This window comes from Peromyscus maniculatus, chromosome 10, assembly GCF_049852395.1.
Source record: "Peromyscus maniculatus bairdii isolate BWxNUB_F1_BW_parent chromosome 10, HU_Pman_BW_mat_3.1, whole genome shotgun sequence".
Lineage (NCBI taxonomy): Eukaryota > Metazoa > Chordata > Mammalia > Rodentia > Cricetidae > Peromyscus > Peromyscus maniculatus.
This window is the reverse complement of record NC_134861.1, coordinates 50058779-50075600: the sequence shown is the minus strand read 5'-3', so window position 1 is coordinate 50075600 and position 16822 is coordinate 50058779. Positions and strand designations below refer to the sequence as shown.

General features: G+C 42.8%; 1 pseudogene; it reads left to right on the top strand.

The window, feature by feature from the left end:
• The first annotated feature begins 10505 nt into the window (after positions 1-10505).
• Positions 10506-15459, top strand: LOC102908842 (large ribosomal subunit protein eL8 pseudogene; annotated as a pseudogene).
• The last annotated feature ends 1363 nt before the right edge of the window (positions 15460-16822 follow it).

Genomic DNA, 16822 nt, shown 5'->3' with positions numbered 1-16822 from the left:
AGTTACCACTTTTCCATGGCTAGCGCTGCTCATGGGGCCAATGGTAACAATCTATTTTTTTTCTCCTAGCAACCTGCCTTCTCAGTTCCCTCAAGGAACAGACACCTGAGGACTCCATGATAGCTAACTGAATGCTTCTTCATTCACACCTCCCGCTGTGCGTGACCTCAACCCCATTTCGTCCCAACTCAGCAGGCAGTGGTCTGGAGAATTCCGTGCCCTCACCCCCCCCCCACACTTGCTATGTGTAACTCCCCTTTTTGTAATAATCAAAAAGGGAGGAATGTGAGTGCTCAGGCTCATTTCTTGGAATCCTGGCCAATAAACAGATAACAGCCTGGCCCTGATGTCATCTTACATAAAGCCCACTTTAAGAGAAAACTCCTTCCCCCTCCTTTTTTCTCTATATTCCCATGAGGTGTGCACCTCCTCTCTCTCTCTCTCTCTCTCTCTCTCTCTCTCTCTCTTTCTCTCCTCTCCTCTCCTCTCTTCTCTTCTCTTCTCTTCTCTCTCTCTCTCTCTCTCTCTCTCTCTCTCTCTTTCTCTCCTCTCCTCTCCTCTCCTCCTCTCTCTCTCTCTCTCTCTCTCTCTCTCTCTCTCTCTCTTTCTCTCCTCTCCTCTCCTCCTCTCTTTCTCTCCTCTCCTCTCCTCCTCCTCTCTCTCTCTCTCTCTCTCTCTCTCTCTGCCCTTCCCCTTTCTCCTTCCCTCCATTCCCTTCTCACTTCCCTCAACAAACTCTCCATGTGGACATTGTTAGGATTCTGCCCTCACTCTTCTGGGTTCTGGAATCTTACATCATCAGGGGGCACAGGCAACTGCGTATCCGCTGCGTGGCCACCACCGCCCGGCTTGACGTGCCTATTGTCAAGGGCAGTACTAGATACCTCAGCCCCTGATCTCAAGCCACACCCCAACTCACATGTTCCCTGTCTCTTGTTTAATCCTATGTGCAACCATAGCTTATAAAAGGTGTAGTATGAATGGTCATATAGAGTACTAACTAATTCTAGAAAAAAGGCTTCAATTAGCTGCATATATATGTCTTTGTGTTCAAGTCTCTTATCAGTTTTCTGCAGGAAATCACGGCCAGGCCTAACATCAACTGAAGTCTCCAGGAAGAAGATGGAGCCCCACAACAACAACAATTCCACGTGGACAATAATAATATCATTAAGCTGACAAACATCATCCACAGATCAGCTTTGAACTACAAGGTGCTCAGAGCAATTTTGAGATGACTAGCTGAGATGATCCAGTCTCAAAGACTACTTGAATAAGGACTTGAGATAAACCCTGAACTTTGGCATTATACACAGGCTGGATAATGAAGGATATAGTTACCTTTCCTAGAATTTGACAATTAACCTAAAATTTTTCTTTCAGGATAAAGAAAACTTCGCCCATACCCAGCAGGAAGCAATTTTAAGAATACGACGCCCACATTCCCTAAGAGGTGGTGTGGGGCGGGTGGTTTTTTGGTCTTTTTAATGGGTTTTGGGTCTGGGATAATTTTCAGTGTTTAGGGGGTTGGTTACAAGTTATTGTCAAGGGTTAGGAAAAAGGCTAAGCAAAGATTAGATTTAAGGTTCTTGTTAAAAAAAAAAAAGAAAGAAAGAAAGAAAAGACAATTACTAGTTTTAAATACTTTACATTGGATTGGATTGTTTTATATTGTATACAAATTTGAAACTGATATTGTTAGAAAATGCTATATGTATATTTCTAATTGTATTTATACCATTCATTTAACAATGTAATGCAAATTTATAATCCTTGAATGTTATTATTACCAACTATTAGGATATAAAGAAATGAAAGTTAGTAGTTAGACATTACAATAGAACTTGTAGTCATATTAGATATGTTTTAAAAATTGAGCAGAGATGTTTTAGACAAGTCATCTTCAAACCCTTCAGAGATCTACAGAATATGGCATTTAAAATGTTTTAATAACTTAGAAAATTTTTCTTTTTGAGACATGTCGGCTCCTGGCAGTACCAATCTACTTCAGAGAAAATATGGGTATTGAAGAAACTGCATATGGAGTCAACTTTCATTTTGGCAAAAGTTAGCCACTGGACAACAAAGTATCCTCGAATCAACAGGACAAAATGGACAGACAAAACACGAAACAAGGGACTACTGATTCTTGCCAAAACAAGTGTGGTTATGGCTTTATCAAAAGGCATCTTCTGAGGCCAGGACAATATGGCCCCATCCCTGAAGTGGCCTTCGCATCCAGAAAAGGTACGGTGCCCTTTTTTTCGAAGGCAGCTTAACAGGCAGAGGGCCGATGGCTTCTGTTGTGCAATGGAACAGCAGCTAAAAGCTCATGCCTCTTGAAAGTAGACTGGCATTTAATAGAGGGATGTGGAGAAGAAGGGGATGCTGAGATGAAGCCATATATACACAGCCAAGAAGAATGAACAGCTGAATTAAAAAACTGTCAACAGTTTCCAGAATTTAAAATCCTGAATCATGACAGGACACTAGTGGAATTCAGGTGTTTCTGGTACATGGACTGCTCTCACCCAATGCGAGGTTGAACTGTTGACCTTGTGTACATCCTACTTCACAAATGAGTCTGTCAGATACACTAAGCCTATAGACTGAAGATGATGCCCCAACACTGCGGAGAAACCTCAGGTGACTGCCCAGGCAGCTGGCTGTTTCTGTCAACTCACAAATTTTTTGGAAGTTGCTTGTATGCACTTCCTGTTTTTTATTTTTGTTAGCTAATATTATTCCCTTCTTGGGTCTCTGAAGGAGTTGAAGATTAGTTAGTTATGGTTGAAGATTAGTTAGTTATAGTTGAAAATTAATTAAGATAGAAAGTGTATTAGATACATCTTGGATTTACCAAAATAGGATAGATAATAGAATTATTTTCTCTGATTTGTCAAATACCTGTTTAGGTATTTATTACTTGTATATATTGTATATAGTTATTGTACTTTTGTATATAGTTTTTCTTTTGTTAGTTATAACCTTTTGCTTTTTTTCTTTTTATTAAAATAGAAAAGGGGAAATGTGGTGGTATTCTAATTGTACTGAAATGTGATTTTGATTGTATGTTAATAAATAAAGTTGCCCGGGGGTCAGAGCTATTAGAGCCATAGACAGAGTGTGGCGGTGGTGGCACACGCCTTTAATCCCATAGATCTCTGTGTGTTCAGGATACAGCCAGCATTGGAGACATATGCCTTTAAGACCTAGGGGGCTGTACATTCAGACAGTGACGAGGCAGTCATGTGTTTGGGTTTACAACCAATGAGAAGGCAGAACAATAATACTATAAAAAAGGCATACAGACAGGAAGTAGCCCTCTTTTGGGAAGCTGGGACACTGCAGGAGGAAGGGTGAGATTTTAGCTCTGAGCTCTGACCTCTCAGCTTTCTCTTTTACATTGTTTCTGTGTCTCTTATTTAATAAGACGGTTGGTTACATCAACAGTTATGTCCCCTTTTTGTTTCTGATTTTGTTAATTTGGATAGTCTCTCTGTGTCTTTTAGTTAGTTTGAATTAGAGTTTGTCTATTGTTGATTTTTATCAAAGAGCCAACTCTCTGCTTCACTGATACTTTGTATTGTTCCTTTATTTGTATTTTATTTATTTCAGTCCTCAGCTTGATTATTTCCTGCCATCTACTCCTCTTAGGTGTACCTGCTCCTTCTTGTTCTAGAGCTTTCAGATGTGCTGTTAAGTTGCTAGTATGAAATATCTCCATTTTTTTTTATGAAGGAACTTAGTGCTATGGACTTTCCTATTATCACCTCTTTCATCGGGTCCCATTAGTTTGGGTCAGATGTGCATTTATTTTCATTGAATTCTAGAAAGTCTTTAATTTCTTTATTTCTGTCTTTACCCAGTAGTCATTAGTAGAGAGTTGTTCAGTTCCCATGAGTTATGAGCTGTTGTTTCTGCAGTAGATAATATTCAGTTTCAACCCATGGTGCTCAGATAGGATGCAGGGACTTATTTCAGTTTTCCTGTATCTGTTGAGACCTGCTTTGTGTCCAGGTATGAGGAAAATTTTGGAGAAAGTTCCATGGTATGCAGAGAAGAAAGAATAATCTGTGTTTGGGTAAGTGTTCTGTAAATATCTTTAGGTCCATTTGGTGTATAACATCTGTTAGTTCTAGCATTTCTCTGTTTACCTTTTGTCTGGTTGACCTGTCCAATGGTGAGAGTGGGGTATTGAAGTCTTCCTCTATTGGTGTGTGAGGGTCAAGAGGGGATTTAAGCTGTAGTACTGTTTCTTTTACAAACTTGGATGCCCTTGTGTTCTCGGCATAGATGTCCTGGCTGTTGTTGGTTGTACTTTTACCCCAGCATCTAGGCATCTGGGTTCAGGGTGATTATAGGTCTAAGGTGCTGATTTCTGGGTTTGTCTTTGTTGGGTGGGTGTTTCGTTCCTTGGTTTCTCTTTCCTCTCTGGGTTTCCAGAGAGTATGCTGGCTGTGTGGCGCTGTTTTACTGCACTGCTCAGCTGGTGAGACTGTGGGGAGACACTGGGACCTCAGGAGCAGTAGGAGAGGGGTGGGTCTGCCTTTAGCCTACTTGTTGCCCTGGGAGGAGTGGTGTGCAGGTGAGCAGGGGGTGCCTGCTGGGGTGGGGGGCTGGGATCAAGTGACGGAGTTGGGGGAGGAAGATTAGGAGGGGATGGACTGTGGGAGCCACAGGACATGTGGACAGCAGAGAAGAAAGCTGCAGCTGTTGTACTATGGCAGCACTGGGCATGAGACTGGGGGATTGGATCTGGGGACATAAAGAAGAGAAGATGGCCGGCAGTCTGCCTGGGTTTTTGTCAGGCATGGCCTGTGGTTTAGCAGGGGTTGCCTGCTGGCGTTGGGGGCTGGGGTCAAGCAAACGGGGGAGGGGAGGAGGCTGTTAGCAGGGTGTGGACTGTGGAGTCCGCAGAATAGATGGGCAGGGGTGACGGAGGGCTGCAGCTGGTGGTCTGTTTTAACACCGGGCAGAGACTGTTGGATTGGCTTTGGAGGGGAGGAGGGAGTGGTGAGGGTCTTCAGTCAGCTTACCTGTTTCCCTTCTCTGCTTAGTCAGCTGGTGTGTTCCAGTGATTGGCTGCTGGTGTTGGAGGCTGGGACACTGGGATGAGTTGGGGAATGGAAGGTTGGAGAAGGTCTTTGTGATCCCTTGGGGACAGGGTCTGGTAGGAAGGGGAGACTGCTGCAGGTTTCCAGCTACAGAGCTGGGGGTAAGGTTCTACATTATTAATTTCTAAATATTAGAAGATAATGGGATTTTATTAAACTTAGAGATTCAATCTTGAGAATGTTAGAAACATGATTAGTAAGAAAATGAGTGTTGGATTCTGCAGCTATATAATAGTATTTCTACCTATTCTTGAAAACTCATAATACTTTCTCCCATAAATAGATAGAACCAGGGGTCACTGTTGGCATTCTCCATTTCAAGAATAACAATAAAACTTGGCATGATGGTTTTGTCTGAGAGCAATTATTTCCTCAGTCCATTCCTTGACTTAAATCAATCTTCATATGCTTTAAAGTATATGTGTTTATCCAAGATGCTATTACTTCACTAGACAGACAGGAGCTATGAGTCCATTTCCTTTCTTTAGTAAATTAATGGCTTGGCCAGAAAGATTGGGATATTATTAAGTGAAAAATATTTAGAGGAATTAAGTTTAAACTTGAATATGAGTCCCCCTTGGGGACTACAAAAGGGAAATCATTCTAATAGAAGAGTTCATGAGTCATGAGCCTGTGGCTTGTGTTCACATAGATAAAAGTTAGATATCAAGATCTCCTACTCACTAGCTTTGTGATCTTGGGTATTTTTCTAAGGTGTGTGTGCCTCAGTTTTCTTATCTATAAAATGGAGCCATAACATTTCATACCTTATTAGGTTATTGGGAAAATTAACTGAGACACTGAACCTCAAGTGCTTCATAGTATGTCTCATTCCTCATAGGCCTCAGTGAAGGTTTGAACCAGTACTTTTTCAAATTTGGGTGAGTATTTGATCACTGAGAGGAAGTGTTAAAAATCAAAGACAGTGGTTTTAGTCTATCTCAGTGATCCCAGGATTTCGTGTTCACTATTAACTTTCTGTCTGATAATGGTACACACTGATAGAAAATCACCAGTGGAAACACCGACAATAAACATCTGTTAATCTTTCGTATGGGCCAAACACTGTGCTCAATGCCAGGGGCAGATAAGAGTGTATCTGCTACAGTTCATCTGCGAAAACCAGACACCACTTCAGCTGTCTTACCCAGAAAAGCATTTGGGAAAGGCTGCTTAAACACTTACAGCAAAAGAGTTGGAAAAGCTGGGCAAGCTCTAAAGTAGCCCGTCGAGGCAGCTGCTACTTCTGCCACAAGCAGGGGAGGAGGGGATGGCCACCCTCAGGAACGACTGAATTTGAGCACACCCTGCTTAGGCGCCATTTAATGAACCCAAGTGCATCTTGATCACTGTCTCAGAGCCTTTGGGCCACCCTCCCCAGCTGGATCCCGCACTGCAGTCTTCTGAGGGACTGCCCCCCCCTCCAGACGACGCTCATTTCAACAGTGCTTACAGCATCTGAAAGTGGTCCCTTCCCCTCCTTAGCCCTCCACATCTCATATGTGGTTACCCAACTGGGGAATCGAATTCATATCTGGACACATGTTTATGAGGTGTCTTTCATATGCTGGACCGTCCTAGACAAAGGATGAAGACACAAACTGGGCCGTGAAGGCACCCGATGGAACAAAGTTTGCACTCTGTAAAGGAGTGAACTGGGAACAGACGAACTTTTCAACGGTGGTACAGTGTAAATGACCGCGGTAGTTTTGGTGAAAAGGAGACACAGCGACAAGGTGGAGGTATCCGAGGACTGGGGGATCCAGGACAGCAGTGACATTCCACGAGGCTGGCTCTGGCTGCTAGAGTCATTAGCCTTGTCTACTTGCTTTCTGTTACTACGCTAAATGCCATCACCAAAGCCAACCTCGGAGAAGAAAGGCTTGATTCCATGCTTACGTTTCATGCTACGTGTCGCTGATGGTGACAGTCGTTCAGCGGGGGACGTCAGGGCAGGAACTCAAGGCAGGAATTTGAAAGCAGAGTCATGGAGGGATGCTGCCGCCTAGCCTCCATGGAAATAAGTGGCTCACTCTCTGGCTCACTCATGGGCCCAGGCTTAGCTAGCCTTTGGCTAGAGCCCGGAAAACCTAGGAATGATGCTGCCGACAGTGACCTGGCCCCTCCAACATTAATCACTAGTCAAGACAATTCCTCACAGACATGCCCTCAGACCAGCCTAATCTAGGCAACTCCTTAAGTGAGGCTCCTCCCCCTCAGATGACTAAGCTACGTCAAGATGACAATGACGCCTAAAACAAACATCAAATTATATTCGTCGCTCAATCACCAGACTCAGAGAAGTAGTTAATGCTTGTGCAAACACGTAAAAAGCGAAGGAAATGAAGCCCCAGTGGCAGGTGGGGAGAGGTTTGCTGAGAGCGGTGACGGAAACGGACTAGTCTAGTCACGTGGGGCAGGGTCCCCACTCCAGTAGGTTTCCGTGCGCTCTACAGATTTCTTTGCAGACTCCTTCCCAGAAAAATATGAATGCTCGAAACCGCAAGTTCTATGTAGATGTTTCTTCCTGTCAGTAATCAGTATAACTCTGTGCTGATCATTGCCTAGACTCTGGCATCACATTGAAAACTTTAAAATGATGATCTCGGCGAGCCATTTACATGTAAAATGCACCTCATTATGCTTAAAGGGCGCTGGCTTCTGATTGCAACTTGCCTCTGGATTGCTACAGCCTTTCGTTCACATGCTATTTCCCTTTCAGCTAATTTTCGCTTATTTTAGTTGTGCGACCTCACATCCAGCTAAACTCAGTTCATTCATTAAGACAGTAATCATCAAAACTCATGGCTGGAATTTCCAATTATATTCCCGTGGAAACAAATTGTTCCTTGATGATAATGCAAGTTTGAATTTCAGAGTAGACGGCTGTAAAGATGGCTGATTGAAAAAAAAAAAAAAAGGTACCAGGCTATCATATGATATTTACAAATAGTTATATTTGTTATGATGTGGCAACGTTACCCAAACAATCGACTGGGTTTTGTTTTGTATCATTTTCTTGTATTTTTTTTTCAACTTTTCCCCGATGACTCAGGGTAGATAAAAGCAAGAAATTATTTGGATTCTAAATGTTCTAGCTTCAGACGTCTAAAATCAGCACAAAGCACTGCCTAGCTTAGAAAGGCCTCTCTGGGGCCTAGGAACCCGGTTTCTAAATCCATTTGGTGACTTTAACCTTGATTGTGACTTTTGCCCTTTAAAATGAACTCCCGAGTTTTAAATACAAAATGGAAATACTGAGGAAAGCATAAAACAAACAGATAATCAAGATCTTAATGACTTTATCATTACCTGGAATTTTCCTTCCTTGTAAGACCAAGCAGAGGAAAATGTGGAACTAAATGGAAAATCAAACTCTTAGAGACCAACACATTACCTGATAGCACACGGGTGATCTCATGAGACTGGGGGAAAGAATCGAAAGATTCGCCAATTCTCTCCTCCTGTAGAATTAGGTTTGTTCCAAAGAAGCCATGCCAGTCAATGGCCCCTGGGTTTGAAGGATATGGGACAAGTGTTGTTTTGGAACCACCGAGGACTTCTGACCTTGACAAGTGGCGCCCCGTGCTATGGTGACAGAGACCTCGATAGCACTCAGAACACATTGTCTTGCTGAGAAAGTGGTGGTATAGAGCTCTGTGTTTGTATTGTGAGGACATCATATGGCTAGACAAGCTCTTTAAAGATAAGCTTGGGAATCCGGCATGGTGGCACTACCTGTAATCCTGCTGGATGGGAAGCCCAGGCAGGGAGAGGGTGAGTTCAAAGATAACATGAGCCTCATAACAAGTTTGAGGCTTGAACTAATGGGGAGCTTTGTATCAAAAAGAAAGAAGTCTATGATGGTCTGAAGCTAACACTGGCCCAATAGCTCAACAGTGCTGTGTTGCGAGGAGGGGAATATTTTACAATATAGTAAAAACTGTATTAACAAAAATCTGATTTTTTCAGAATTCTGCTACCTATTAATTTCTTGATGTACTGAATATGGATATGCTATATTTATACTGGATATAAAAGATCAAACTCAGGAACTATTGATTGATGTAGGAATAAAAAGTAATGATTACATTATGACAGCCAAACATCTTGACAGGTACCGATAGGCAGTTAGGTCAGTAGGTACAGTCTACACTGCTCCTATATGATTTAATTACATTTTTGGCATACTAACAAGGCCACAAAGGACGAGTCTGTCTTTTGGTGTGTGTCTAAATTATAATACATTGAAAGAGACTTTCTCAGTCAATGCGATGCTTTGTTTTCGTACTGCCAACTTCTGTGATTACTAAAACCTGTGAATTTTGTGGCTCTAACTTTAAAAATGGTCCAAAATTCCTTGTGGTTTAGTTCTTTATCTATAAAAAGGCTCAACCACACGAACGTGAGAGATTCCCCCAACTGCTGACATCCCGAGAAGCTATGTTTTGGGATAATTTTGAAATATAGACTCATTAGTTCATTTCAACCAACCTAAGAAATGCCTGCTACCAGCTATACAGGCCTGGAGAGAGAAAGGAATACCTTGCCAACTAGCAAAATGACTTCCTGTACACAAAAGCTATTTCAAGACTATCACAAAAGGACATTTTCAGGTCCTATGCCCAGAAAAACACTCTCCCACTGCCTGACACATAGAATTTGAGATTCATCTGTTTAACTTAGGACCTTATTTTCTGGAAAAAATTACAAATGCCACTGGAAAGGTCACACATTCAACATTGTCAGTAATTTTTGTCTTTGTTTGAATAATTTTTTTTTTCAGTTTGACCCTGTCTTCCATGAAGGATTTGACACTGTTTACTGGGAATGAGTTAAGCAAATGCATTTCTGAGATCAGATCTGATAAAAGCCCACAGGAGCCAGGGAGGATATAAGGAAGGTGCCACCAACAAGGAAAGCTCTCTGTAAATTGCAAAGGGCTCTAGGAAATATTAGAAATCCTGCTAGGAACAGGGAGGCTGAGTACTCAGAGATAAACCTTGCCCACTTGCCAAATGATTCAGAGTCCACTACGGCAACAAGTCAAATCTGTCCTCTTTCCGAGTGGGGGAGCCTAATGTCCCTTGTCTTACTCTTTGGACATGTTATTAAAAAGAAATCCATTTGCAGTTTGCTTTTTTCCTTGCTCACGTTGCTTCATTTCCTGAGTGGCATGAAATCCCTCTAGCCCTAGCACCGTCCCGTCCCTGACTCTCGGTCTCCAGGTCTTCCCTCTTTCCTGGAAGTGCAAAGATTCTTTATCTTTGCCTAAATAGGTATCTATTAGGCTCAGGAAGGGGGAAATGACTTCACATTGCCAGAGCTGATTGGAAGCAGACAGACTATTCTGGGACAATCGGATGAGTCACGGTCCATTTCTGAACGATGAAAGCGTTAGGCAAGGATGAAAGCATCACGATGAGCAGGTCAAAGGGCAACTTTCAGGAGTCGATTTTCAGCCAGCCAGTAGCCACAGCCTTGAAGGACACTGACCCTCCTTCTCCAAGTAGCTATCACTTGCCAAGAGCTCCTAAGCAAGAGGCGAGAGAGAATTCAATGCCACCTCCCCACTCCATGCTGAGATTTTTGTCTGGCTTCACCTCTCACAGGACTTGTGCCTGCTGTCACAATCTCTGTGTGTTCCTACGTGCATCTGCAATGTGGTGTCCAGAAAATACTGTTTCCTAATTGTCATCCACCTCCTCTGGCTCTTACGATCTTCCCACCTCTTTTTCTGCAATGATCCCAGAGTCTTTGGAAGAGGAAAATACTGGTGTGTGTGTGTGTGTGTGTGTGTGTGTGTGTGTGTGTGTGTGTGTGTCCCATCTAGGGCTAAGTATTCCACAGTTTCTTCTGCACATTGACCATGTTGTGGATTTCTGTTTCAATCACCATTTATTGGGGGGTGGAGGAGCTTTCTCTGATGAGATTTGAGAGATGCATGTGTATGGCATCTTAGTTATTTTTCTATTGTTGTGATAAGACACCATGGACCAAGATGACCGAGGCAGCTTATTAAAAAAAAAAAAAAAAAAAAAAAAGCATTTAACTTAGGGCTTCAGTTTCAGAGGGTTAGAGTCGACGATCATCACGGCAGAGAGCATGGCAGGCAAGCAAGTAGGCGTGAGACTAAAGAAGTAGCTAAGAGCTCACATCTTGAGACACCACAGATAGGCAGAGAGAACTAACTGGAAATGCCATGAACTTTTGAAACCTCAAAGCTCACCCCTAGTGACACACCTCCTCCAACAAGGCTTCCTCCTAATCCTTCCCAAACAGCTCCACCAAAGTAGAACCAAGTATTCAAATGTATGAGCCCAGGGGAGCCATTCTCAGTCAAACCACCACAAATGAGTACGTTGAGAAGTCATTTGGAGTTAGCTTAATACTACATTCACATAGCAAAATAATGGTAGGTTCTCTCCTAAAGGCTACCACCAATCTAGCCAAAGGTTTGTGACTCTGATAATGGTTCCAGGCACGGGTTCTGTCTTGTGGGGCAGGCCTTATGTGGCTGGAATCCAACATATGGAACGGTCTCAAGGCAACTTTATTTATTAACATACAAATAAAATATCACATTTCATCATACACACAAAAAAAATCACCACAGCCTTAAATCCAGTTAAATAGTTGGTTACTGCCATAACACTGGTGACACCATTGCACCAGTGGCATATTTTGCCAAGCTAGATGGTGTTACTGATGATTGCTTTTCTCTTCTGGTGTCACACACAGCACCTTCCAGCTCTGTCAAAGCCAGCCAGTTAAAAAGTCATTGTTCTCTGGGATATATTTACGATACAGAGATATCATTTTTTAAAACTGATATTAGAAGTTTTCTACAATTTCATGATGCTTCTCTAAACAATTTATGTTTTTACTTATAAAAATGGCCATATTGATACACTAGTAAAACTGGGTAGCTGAACTTTGTAGGGCTTTGAAAATCTCTATTGATGTTTGGGTAAGTGTATGTTGCTTTGTAAGTTATGACTCAAGGAAAAAAAATTCCCTAGCAAAGAATGTTTGTGGTTCTCATGCCTCTTGTTGGAAGTAATGGATAGAGCATCTTTTGGTTTGTTTGCAAGAACAAGTGATAGACATTGGGAAGGTAGAAACTTCCTAGATGAATTCAACAGTACTCACAAAACTGATGTGTGGGGATGAAAAAAAGCAGCATTATTTGGAGAGTAAAATAAATGATACCTTCCCTCCAGCTAGACTGTGTGTCCTAGTGAAGTATTTTCTATAGCTGTGACATAAAATCAAATGCCAAAGGAGTTGAAGTTAGAGTCTACCTTCTCATTGCTGTGATGTGAACTGTTAAATTGATGCTCAAAACAAGCACAACTAAAGTGTTTCTCTTCATACTGTCCTTTCAAAATATCCATTTTTGCACAATCTTAAATTTCATGTAAGAATGATACATGTGAATAATTTACAAATTTGCATTTGTCATTAAGGTTTGTGAGGCATGAAGTCACACTGTGGGGTTTTTAAGAATGGGGTCTGAACACACATGTGTGTGCTGGGGATTATAAATAAGTGAATGCAGTGTAAGGAGCAAATTCTTAAAAATATTTTACTGATAGGAATAAAATGATCTCAAACTTTTAAAGCATTGAAAAATGCGTATCTTCTTATATTCATGAGCTCCTGCCCATGAATACTTTCTCTCCCATATCTTTACTTCCTCCAGATGCCTCCTTAAACTCAGACAGGCACCAGCATTCATACTTAGTCCTGCAGCCTCTCTCTATGATTCCGTTTCCTCTCTTTGTTGCCAGGTTTATGGACTTCGTGGTCACCACCAGGTGATTTGGGAATGGTCTAATTTGCCTGTAGTAGAAAAATTTGTCCCCATTGCTCAACATAAGGGAAGCCAGCAAGTGATACAGCAGGGTAGCCACAGAGAAGACTCGGGTGCTGCTGGACACATCACCAGAGCAAACACTCATCGGGGAGCTGCAATGCAGGGTCAGGACAGTGATACAGGAGAAGATCGGATGACCTGCTACACCGTAACTCCAGCTCTATTTTGTTTGGAATTGTATGGAGAACGGTACTTAAATGGTCTTTCTGTCTTCTTACTGCCCTAAGGGTTCCTGTGAAAGATTCATTGTGAAATGCAATACTGATTTTAAGAATCTTAAATTAACTTTACTATTCTGTATGCCTATTTGGATTTGGTGCAGGAAAAATAGTTATCTTATAATGAGAAGGTTTAGGAAACACATAGCCTATAGGTTTAATGTTGGCTTCGGGTCCATTCCAAATTTATAGCTTAAGAATGAATAAATTCCCTTTTATCCAGTGGAATAAGATGCCCAAAGAAAGTCAAGGGAAAGAAAGAGGTCCCAGCCTCCACTATCATGAAGAAGCAGGAAGTCAAAAAAGGTTGTGAATACTGTTTGAGAAAAGGCCTAAGAACTTTGACATTACAGAGGATACCCATCCCCAAAGACATCCCACTCACTTCATCACGCGGCCTCGCTTCGTCCAATGGCCCCGCCAGCCACATCAGGCTGCAGCGGCAAAGGCCCGTCCTCTGTCCTATGTTTCCTGCGACTAACCAGTTCACCCAGGCCCTGGGCCCTCAACCAGCACCCAGCTGTGCGAGCTTGCGCAGAAGTGCAGGCCAGAGACAAAGCAGGAGAAGAAGCAAGGCCGCTGGCCTGTGCTGAGAAGAGAGCTGCTAGCCAAGGGGGCGTCCCCACTAAGAGACCTCCTGTCCTTCGAGCAGGGGTCAGTCCAGTCACCACCTTGGTGGAGAACAGGAAGGCTCAGCTAGTGGTGGTCTCACACGATGTAGATCCCATTGAGCGGGTGACTCTTCCCAACTGCCCTGTGATGCAAGATGGGGTCCCCTACTACATCATCAAGGGGAAGGCCAGGCTGGGGCGGCTGGTCCACAGGAAGACACGCACCGCTGTTGCCTTCACACAGGGCTCTGGAGAAGCTGTGGAAGCTAGCCGGACCAACTACATTAGATACAGTTGAGATCAGTCACCACTGGGGAGGCAATGTCCTGGGTCCAAAATCGGCCTGTATTGTAAAAGATGACCCAGAGGCATAGCCACTTGAGGATGTCAGTCTACGGACCTCTGTGAACCAGGAGGCAGGCCCTCCGCAGACCCCAAGCCTGCGCACCTTGATCTTGAACTTCCTGGCTGCCAGGACTGTGAGGAGCAAATTGGTGTTGTTTACAATGCTTGAAGTCTGTAGGGATTTTGTTGTGTTGTTGTTTTAAAAAATCAGAAGGGTCAGCATTGTTACAGCAAGAAGACCAGAGATGCACTCTTCCCTGAACAAATGGAGTTTATGCTTTCTTTAGACATTTCCACCACTTAGATTCCTATTCAGATCATGTCCAATCCTTTATAAAATAAAATGTAGAACCAAAAGCTCCAGTCGGGGGAAGAATTCCTTTCCTTTGCTTGTGGTGCCTCTGCAGACTGTTTAGTACCAGGCTGGGTACAATAACCAGCTCTGAGGACTGGGCTCAGCCCCTGAGACCCCATGTGGCCTGGGACAGTTAACTGACATCTCAATGTGCATATTAGTTGAATCAGGTGATGGTATTGCCTTTTCATAGGCTCCTGCAGAGCCCGTGGCATGATAGCGTCCAGTGAACAACAGCTGTATTCTTTGTAGTATGAAGTCCAATGTTCTCACCTGTCCTGTGCATAGGAAGGTACTTCACACCCTGAATGACAACCATTCATTCTCTGTCCCCAAATTACCTCACTGGTTCCTTTTTGAAGTTTATTTTTATTTTTGATGGATCATTTTCTCAAAGGTGACTTTGAATTATATTTATTTTCCCCAATGTGTTAACGAGAAGACTCAGCAAAGTAATCAAGAAGCAATATAAACAAGCTTGGAGATGTTTTCACCCACATAATAAGAACTAAATTATTTTGACCTCTATCTCATAGAAGACCAATCAGTGTGATTCTCCTGGGTGGCTGTCAGCACTAGTCAGTCTACAGAAATCTCATCTTCCTGATTTAATGAGGAGAATTATCAGCAATCTTTTATTAACTGCCTAAAACATTTCTAAGAAGGGGCAAGAGACGGAGAGGACCAGAAAGTTCAGTTCTGCTACAGGGAGGCTTTGGAAACACATACAAACACTTGAAAAAGACATGCAGATAACAAGAAACAAAACATCACCAGTGAGTATTTGTCTGGGACGGTGCTAGGTCAAAATGGGCAGAGCTCAGACAAGGAGCTGGAACACAAAGCTTAGATGCTGAGTTGCCTTTTACAGACAAGGGCCAAGTTTGAACATTTTTCTCTCATCTCTACTCCAAATCAGATCCTGTTCTCGACACCGAGGTAAATGACTAATAGAAACTGCCCCCCCACCCCAACTTGTGAAACTAACAATCTAGTGGTCTCTGGCAGGGATGTGTGAGTGTGTGTGTGTGTGTGTGTGTGTGTGTGTGTGTGTGTGTATGTGTGTGTGAGGGCGTGTGTGTGTGTGTGTGTGTGTGTGTGTGTGTGCGCGCGCGAGGGTGTGTGTGTGAGGGTGTGTGTGCATGTGTGTGTGTGAGGGTGTGTGTGCATGTGTATGTGTGAGGGTGTGTGTGCATGTGTGTGTGTGAGGGTGTGTGTGCATGTCTGTGTGTGAGGGTGTGTGTGCATGTCTGTGTGTGAGGGTGTGTGTGTGTGTGCGCGCGCGTGTGCGCGTGCGCGCCCATTCATTTTATTAATGAGAGTCTCCTCTCCTTTTGGTTAGTTTGGCTAGGAGGTGATTACATTTACTGATTATTTTTCAAAGAACCAGCTCCTTTTTACTATGTAAACTGCTCTTTTAGTCCCATGACTAATTTCTTCTCTAATCTTCATCATTTCCTGCCATCTACTGTTTCTGGTTTTGGATTGTTCTTGTTTTTCTAGATGCTGGCTCGAGATGCATCATTAGGTTATTTATTTGAGTGCTCTCATTTCTCAGTGTGAGCACTTAGAGCTATAGCTTTCCTCTTGAACGACCCTGGCTGTAGCCCAAAAGTTTTGCTTTCATGTTCATTTGACTCTAGGAATTATTTAACGCTTTCCTTTATTTGGAAAAAAAGGGGGGGCACTTTATAATCAAGTTGAGATTGCCAAGCAAGCAAGCCCAAAGTCCCATGACCAGTGTTTTGCTTAGAATGAGGGAGAGGGAGATTTCACAGGCAGAAGACAATGGGATGAAAACAAGGCTGAGCTTGAAGTGATATAGCCATAAGCCAACGGAGCCAAGGGATGATGGAACCTCTGGGGCCTGGAGGAACAGAGAGAGACTCTCCCCACAGGTTTCCAGAGGGAAAGAGGCCCTAGAAGCACATTGGCTGATTCAGACATCTGGCTTCCAGGAGAGAGTAACTTTGTTGTTTGTAGGTACAAAGTCACTCACTGAATAACATTGGCCACAAAGTGGCAACAATCCAGACCTATTAATCTTATGTTAAATGAGCTTGACCACACAGAATATAATAAAAACAGCATTTTCTTTTCTCTTATTCAGTAGCCAGCTCTGTTGTGCCTCTAGGTAAAATTCTAAGCTGCTCTCGTATTTCTGCCAGATATATCATTCTCCCAGAAGATCATTCAAGGGCACTTGAAAGTTTTCATTGTAAGATTTCTCTTATTGTACTAAACTGAATACCCAACCCAAACCAACATTAAAAATATTTATTTTGTTATCCCAATTA